Genomic DNA, 8,046 nt, shown 5'->3' on the forward strand with positions numbered 1-8,046 from the left:
TAGTTTTGTCTTTCACCACACTTAAAGTTGTGGTGAACCTGCCTTTTTATTGATTTGTTTGTGTGTTTGCGCCTGCGCGCAAATAGGCCCTGCCTGAACACAAATCAAAAGCCCCAAAATCACTTTTAGCTGATCTCATGTGCATGAGCGCAAAATCTTGCGTCTGGATCCAAAATGGCATAATGTCCTAAAAACAAATTTTAAGGCATTTTTCCTGTAGGTAGTTGTAAATAAACTTTTAATTTGATCATTATAATGTTTGTCTCTTTTAAAAAAAAATATATCGATATCCGATTCAAGAATCGACTAATCTCACCACCTACTTACGAATGTGAATTTAAAGCCAATACATAATCTGTAGAGACTTAACCCACTCAAATTAGCACACAAAAATGAAACATGAGACCTTAAGAGAATGTTTGTCTCTCTTTAATTTGGTAACAATGATATTTTGAGACGCCACTTGTGTACCATTGGAGTATCAATGTTATATAACATTGGCCAATGAAGATGTGCCACATTTCCTCCTTAGACATTCCTATGTGGCACATCTTCATTGGCCAATGTTATATAACATTGGTATCCCAATGGTGTCCTCGCGATATTTGACACCCATTCAACATTTCAATTTTTTTCTATCTCTTATCAGCAATTTACCAATGCTCTCTCTTTTTCTTTCTCTCTCAAGCCACCTCAATTTATACCCTATATTAGGTAACAGTGGGTTGATTTGCAACTCTAGATAACTAAAAAATACGCATTGGAACAATTTCGAACACTTCACTTGTCCTTGCACTTTATGTGTCTGTCATGAATGTAGTGCAATATTTTTACTAACACTTTACTTGTCCAGCTGTGCAAGCAAGAATTAAGCTTTAATATATGAACCAATCTATACACATTTAGACAACTCGTTCATAGAATAGGTAAACATTCTTAAAGTTTTAGAGAAGTAGCTTAACAAAAGAAAACAAAAATGTTGCTTCATATTTACATTGTAATATATTAGAACAAAACTAAATTCTTAAATCTCCAAAAAGCAACCAGATTGAACGTGGCCGGTGAAATTTTCTGGGTTTTCAAGTTTACTCCAAACACCATTCTTCAGGTCCAACACAAAGCCCATATAAGGTTCTCCAAACCCACTAGACCCAATCCATAACAATGCATCTGCCCAAGCTCCCACACAAGCAACATTCCTTATCTCCCTAGGCACCTTCGCCACCACCTTCCACGTGTCACCATCCAATGCCACCACATCATCACCCTTACACATGTACATTCTTCTCTCCAATTCACAACCATCCACACAAGTCCTTGGACATGTGGCATCATCCAAAAACTCCTCCTCGACCGGACCCCACCTCCACGTGGCTACATCGAACTCCTCAGCACTACGTTCGAATCGCCCTTGCATCTCCGTACAATATCCACCAACAACTTTGATCGTGCCAGAGCCATTGTCTCCGGCACAAAACACTATCTTACACTCATCACGCTCCCTCGCCATATCAGGAAGCGGGATCCACACATCATTTGCCACATCGTAAGCAAATGCTGACTTCAATGCATTCTTCTCCTCGTCATGTCCTCCTGCCACATAGACCATTCTTTCATGATCTGATGCACAAGAGAAAAATGTGCAGGGCCCACCAGGCATATCGGCCCCGCAACGCCACGTAGCAGATAAAAAATTATAAATAAACACCGAATTTGAAGCTTTCCATGAATCAGGGTCCCATCCTCCCATAACAACTAGATCATACCCTACACCCGCAATTTGACAAAACAAGGGTAACCCTTCACTTAATTCGGGTCCCATTGGTAACTCGCTCCAAATACCTGTTTCAGTTTCCAATACATTTAGTTTATAAATCGGGTTCGCTGTAGCTTTAGCCAATAAACCGGTTTTGCTTTTTTCTGAATCAAATTTGGACTGAACCGTGACTAGGATTTTCTGAGCATGACCTGTACTCCTCCGGACACGGCGAAACTCCGGCGTTTGAATCTCTGTTTGCCACCCTTTGCTCACGGTGGCTACCGCCGGAAATTCCTGGTATGAAACTCGAACCAAACACTCTCGTGCTATGTCTTCTGGTAAACCTGAAATCAACTCCATAGTAGCAAAACAAAACACAACTGTTTTGAAAACAAAAAACCAAACCAAAACTTCACTGTTCTTTTAATGACCCACGAATTGAAAACAATGAAATTAAAGAAAGTTTGAAACTCTTCTTCAAAGAAAAAAGAAAGCTTGAAATTTGATTGATGGGTTGTTATCTTTTGGAGGATTGAAAGTATGGTAGAGTATACAGAAGAATATAGGGTTTTTGTTTTTGAGGTTTATTGAGAAAAGTGAATGAGAAGAAATTTTTTAAGGAGAGATATAAATAAGAGAGAATGTGTGAATAATTTAATTGGATAATATGAAATGGAGAGTGGAGGGTGATGTGTAAAGATATTGGATTTTATAGGAAACAAAAGCGGTACGCACATGGACTTTCAGATAAGTTTAAAGGGATAGATAATTATGCATAAACAATATAAACAAATGCATTGGTGTTCTAGAAGGTTTATGATGCGAATATTTTGTTCATTTTTGATTTTGTCATATACTTTTTTCGATCACATTTATAAACAAAAACATAATTTTTTAGGTTTATGAAATAATTAGTATATTTAATTGATTAAATATGTTATTTATTCAATGAACATAAAACATTATTTTTTATTTATAAATGTGACATGAAAGTAAATACTCGAAAACATTTTGTTGTGGTATATTATTAATTTGAATGTTAAAGTTTGTTCCTATATTTATTCTTTTTCGTTTTTAGTAGTGTTAAATCTGCATTTGTATTTGATGTGTTCTATCAATTTAAATGAACAATTTTTTTTTATTTTATAAAAAAAAAAATGTGTAAGTGTTCTAGAAGACTTGTGAGAACCGGCAACGGGCAAGGTTAGAAGAGACAAGTGAGCATTAAAGGCAAGGTTGTCATGTGGGGGAAGAAAAGTATTCTTTGGTGCATAGGACAATGACGGGAAATACTTCAGTGACTTAGCTTAGGTGTTATTGGTGCCATTGGAGAAATCCTGACCGTTGATGCGTGTGAATGTGTGTGGGAATGTGTGTGTGATGTGTGTGTGGTGGAGATGTAATAGTATGGTGACATTGGTGTCATTAATGGCACCAAAGTGGTTCCCGACAATGACCATTGGGTTGGGAGAATCTAATAACTGTTGCTTTTAATTTTATAAAATAAAATACATGCATTATACCTCCTCTCTTATTATAACGGTTTATTTTCAATATAATAAAGGGAAATTGTTCTGTAAACCGTGTCGGCTTTTATTATACTCAAAAAATAATAGTGTCGGTTTTAATTATTTATATAATTTTAATTGATTTTTTATATACATGGAAATTTTAATTAATTTTTTTAATTATACTATGCAATTAATATATGCTTACAAGTTACATCATTGTTGAATTGTATTTTCTACTTTATTTTAATATCAATTTTTCTGATAAAAAGTCCATTAATTGTTTTTTTGACAAAACAAATTATTAATTGTTATACATCTAGTTCTTTTTCCCTTTTATGTTTCTTATAGTTTCTATCCATTTAAAATAATCTTATCTGAGGTATTGTCATGCGCTTAATATGAAGGTCCTTCTCGATCACAATCGAAAACTTTAGTTCAACAAGTTGTGAGATTCTAACCCTTCCAACTATGCTTAATTCTTGTTGGTATCTTTGTTTTTAATTGTCGTTTAAAATTATAAACACACAAAAAACAAACAAAGATTGTTACTTTAAAGGATATTATGAAATATTTATGAAATTTTTTGACAAAACAATAGTTAATACTACATCGAATTTTAAAAACTAAAAATAAAGGAAATAATAATTTCCAAAGAAATGACAATTGAAAAGGAATAGAGAATAATAATGATAGTTTATTCCCATCAAAACAAAATAATGATAGTTTATTAGAGTTCATTGTTTTTCTTTCTTTTAGTTATCATCTTTTATTATTTATGTCTAATTTGTGTACGACTCTAATGGAATACGTATTATTTTTTTGAATTTGATTTGTATATATGCATCCATTTAAATTATTCTATATCATCACTTTTTAATGTTATTTCTCAACATATATTTACAAATATTTATTTTGATATAGCTTATTTAAAAAAAAAATATAAAAGATAAAATACATTGATTTATTTTATTGATATTTCGTTATTGCAATAATTGATGTTTCCTCCTTACCCATACGTGATTGGATGCTGACTTTGGTGTGTTACAAGTACTAATTCCATGTTTAACTTCAATAGTACAATGCAAGGATGCACTTTGGTGCCATTAATGGCACCGTGCCATTAAATCTGGATCATACAAACACATTGTCATTGCATCTGGGCCACACAACACATCTATCTTGGTGTCATTAATGGTCCAGATTTAATAGCACGGTGCCATTAATGGCACCAAAGTGCTGCCCGAACTAACCTTATCAAAAAGATTGATTGATTCTGCCACCGTCCATCCTATCCTTTTATTTATGCTAAAAACAAACATGACTAGAAACAGTTTAAACACCACTCTTTCATAGTCACCTTTTATCTTTTTGCAGCAAATAACACAAAAAAAGAAACGCATAAGTTTCAGATAATAAAACCATTGGCTGTTACTTACTTGTTAACCACAATATGTCCAAGTAAGGCTGCTCTTGCATAATTTACTGTAAAAATAAAAATAAAAAGACATCATTATTATGCATAGTTTAGTTTAGTTATAAAATGGACATAATTCCAATTTAGGCTCTTGCGTGTAACAAAACAAATGATACATTTAAAGTGACGGATCTCGGTTTCAAAGTGAGAGACACTTAAAAAATAGTGAGACTAATAATATTGGTATTATCAGTAGTGTGAGATCTTACTTGTGTTAATTTTGCATTAAAGTAATCATAATAGAAAAATTATTAAACGTGTTCATATGATTTTGATTGAAAGTATTTCTCTCGCTCCTATCAAATTTTGAATTTTTCAAAATATACCCATAACAAAATCTTGCCTCGGAAAAAAAAAAACAATAGCTAAATCCATACAAGTCATATGAGTGTGTTACTTTAATAATATCAGGTGAAACTTTAAATTAATTCATAATTTTTTTAACAAGCAAAAATGGATTATATAATCACAAATAAGCGGTCTCAATAGCATAAGGCGTGCCAAAAAAAACTACTAAGATACAATATTAGTTAGGCAAAACAAAAAATAATGTCATAAAAAATTGATTTAGTCCTTCCCTCCTTAAAGGATAGAATTCGAAATTTGTATTGTAAATCGATAAATTAATCACCGAAGGCATTGACAGTAGCAAATATAATTTAGGCAAAATTACACTTATAGTTCCTTAACTTAATTTCAGGTAACAATTTGGTCCTTTATCTTTTTTTTATTTCAATTTGGTCTTTTTTGTCCATTTTCATATGAATTTTTAAGTTTAAAATTCATGATTTTATTTTCTTATGGTCTTTCAGTCTTCAAATCTATGATCCTCGTCTATGTTTGCATAAGAATATTAGATTTGAAGCTTGAAAATGTATATGAAAATGGACAAAAAGGACCAAATTGAAATGATAAAAAGATAAAGGACCAAACTGTTACATGAAATTAAGTTAAGGGACTAAAAGTGTAATTTTGCCTATAATTTAATATCAATGAAAGTAAAGATTGAAATTAGCAACATATATAGATATTAGTTTCAGAAAGGAGAAAAATTATAGATAGGATTGGCATGTCAAAATGACGGCAGAGTGAAAAATTCTCATGGACCTAACAGCGACTTGCAGATAAGAGCAACGACATGTAAAGTACTCCAATCATGGTTTCTACTTTCAACACCAATGTAAATGTCGTGTAGAAGCATGAATTATATGTCTCACTTTTAATAAAAAAAATGGAGGTAACACTTTATAAGTGAGATACATATGAACATAAGTGAGATACATATGAATTATATTGTCTTTAGGTTTTAGATAAGAGTATGACGTCTTTCACACTTGTGCGTTTGCTTTTATTTGAACGTGGATGGTTCCTCGGACTCACTTTGTAACCCAATAGTAAACTACCTATGAACAATGCATTGTTAAATGAATGAGTTAAGGTTTGAACCCCGAAAAAATGTAAATTCATTAAATTAATATTTTTTTTGATATTTTAAATCAAAAACCCTTTTGATCGTGTAATTATCAAAAATAGTTTTATCATACAAATATAAAAAATTGCAAAAGCTGTACTAGTTGATACTAGTATAATGTGAAAACTATAAACAATTATTTTAACTTTTAATTGATTTTGATTAAAATTTATGAGTAATGTTATTTTATAAGGAGTCTTATTAACGATGGTCTTCGGGATGCTCTTTTAGCATTATAAATTAAGAAAATAGTTCTTTTTTTTTTTGACAAGAAGAAATTAGTTTTTAAAAGAGTAAAATATTTTAATTTTTAATTTATTAAATACATAAATATTTATAAAAACTTACTATTTAAGGTGCTTAAAGAGTGTCCCTGAACTCCTTGTTAGCTTTTCTCTTTTACTCCCTCCGTTTCAAAATGAGTGTCGCTTTAGGCTTTGGCACACAGATTAAGAAATAGAATGAAATAATCATTGGATATAACGCTTTGACTAAACTGTCCTTACTTTATTAGAAAAAGACAAACTTAAAGTTGCATTGAAAATTGTGTGAGAGAAAAGTTTGAGAGGGTAAAGTTGGAAGAAAAAAATTAAAGTTGTATTGGAAATGTAAAGCGACATTCATTTTGAAACAAATTTTTTTGGCTAAAGTGACACTCATTTTGAAACGGAGGGAGTATATTTTTATAAAACAAGAAATACGAAAGAAAACGTAGTGTTGTGAGTGTATTGTGTATAAAAGTCTTCAAGTATACTTGTTTGCACAAGTTTCACAAATAAACTTTCCAAAAAAAAGAGCATCCCATTTGATTCTTCTAATATGTCAACTTAATTACTTCCATATGGGATAGTAGAGCACGACACTTTAGAAATAGACATATAAGCTTGCAAATTGGGGTAATGGTCTGAATTTGGATTCATTCATGAAGTCTTTCGTTTACCAATTCTTTTTGCCACTTGCTATCTTTAATCTACTTATTTATGAAGTTGAAACGTGAACTATATACCATCTTGATCTCTATGTTGATTGTTGATGCATAATTATGATACACATATATCTAATGATATGTTTTCATATTTATTAATTGACATGACAACATATCATTTGATGTATATGTAAAATAATTGTATACCGACATAACATACTAATTAGATTTAACGGGAAAAGTGAAAAACCGAAAAAGTATAGGACAAAAAAGTCAAGAAAATGTCATATTTTATAAGCAATTTTTATAATATGTGCAATTTTACACACAATTCGTAATACTGGTCGCTCAATTTATATAGATAAAATTACCATATTCTATATTTTATTTTTGCTTCTCTTCTACACTCCTTTACTTACCTGCATTTCTTGTCTGGAACAACCATTTTTTTTATACTCACATGTGTTTTTATTCTTTCTCTTCTTCTTTATCTCTCTCTATTATTTTTGTCCAATATAAAGCGGAAAAAAGTGGTTGTCCACAAAAACTGTCTAAAATTGATTGTACAAATATCATTCATCATATTTATAATAACTCTACTTTTTTTTATTCACCACTCGATGTAAGACTTGGATGAAAATCAAAACCCTTATATAAATGGAGCTATTTCAAGGGAACTGTTCTGCTGATTTGGCAATTTCTGAGTAATTTAGAGTTAATTTTCTTGTTTTAAGTTTTTAATAGGGAGTGGCCCGCTTAATAACCCATCATTATTGCTAAGAATAGGTAAGTACACCTATTAACATATTTAATTCCTGATTTTGCCTCTTTAAGACCATGTGATCTTCATTCCCTATTAACACGCTCCCCAATACCTGTGTTTTCTGCGGTTTCAACGCTTTCTGC

The 8,046-nt window shown here is 31.5% G+C and overlaps 1 pseudogene across 1 annotated transcript; it reads right to left on the reverse strand.

Moving 5' to 3' along the window:
• Nucleotides 1–856: 856 nt before the first annotated feature.
• On the reverse strand, nt 857–2,508 carry LOC146951366 (F-box/kelch-repeat protein At1g80440 pseudogene; annotated as a pseudogene). Its single transcript, XR_015027877.1, has one exon. The product of XR_015027877.1 is annotated as an F-box/kelch-repeat protein At1g80440 pseudogene (transcript).
• Between the last annotated feature and the right edge of the window lie 5,538 nt (nt 2,509–8,046).

The sequence above is a fragment of the Medicago sativa genome, chromosome 2 (assembly GCF_051527215.1).
Source record: "Medicago sativa cultivar Bolivia chromosome 2, Bolivia_mono, whole genome shotgun sequence".
Taxonomy (NCBI): Eukaryota; Viridiplantae; Streptophyta; class Magnoliopsida; order Fabales; family Fabaceae; genus Medicago; species Medicago sativa.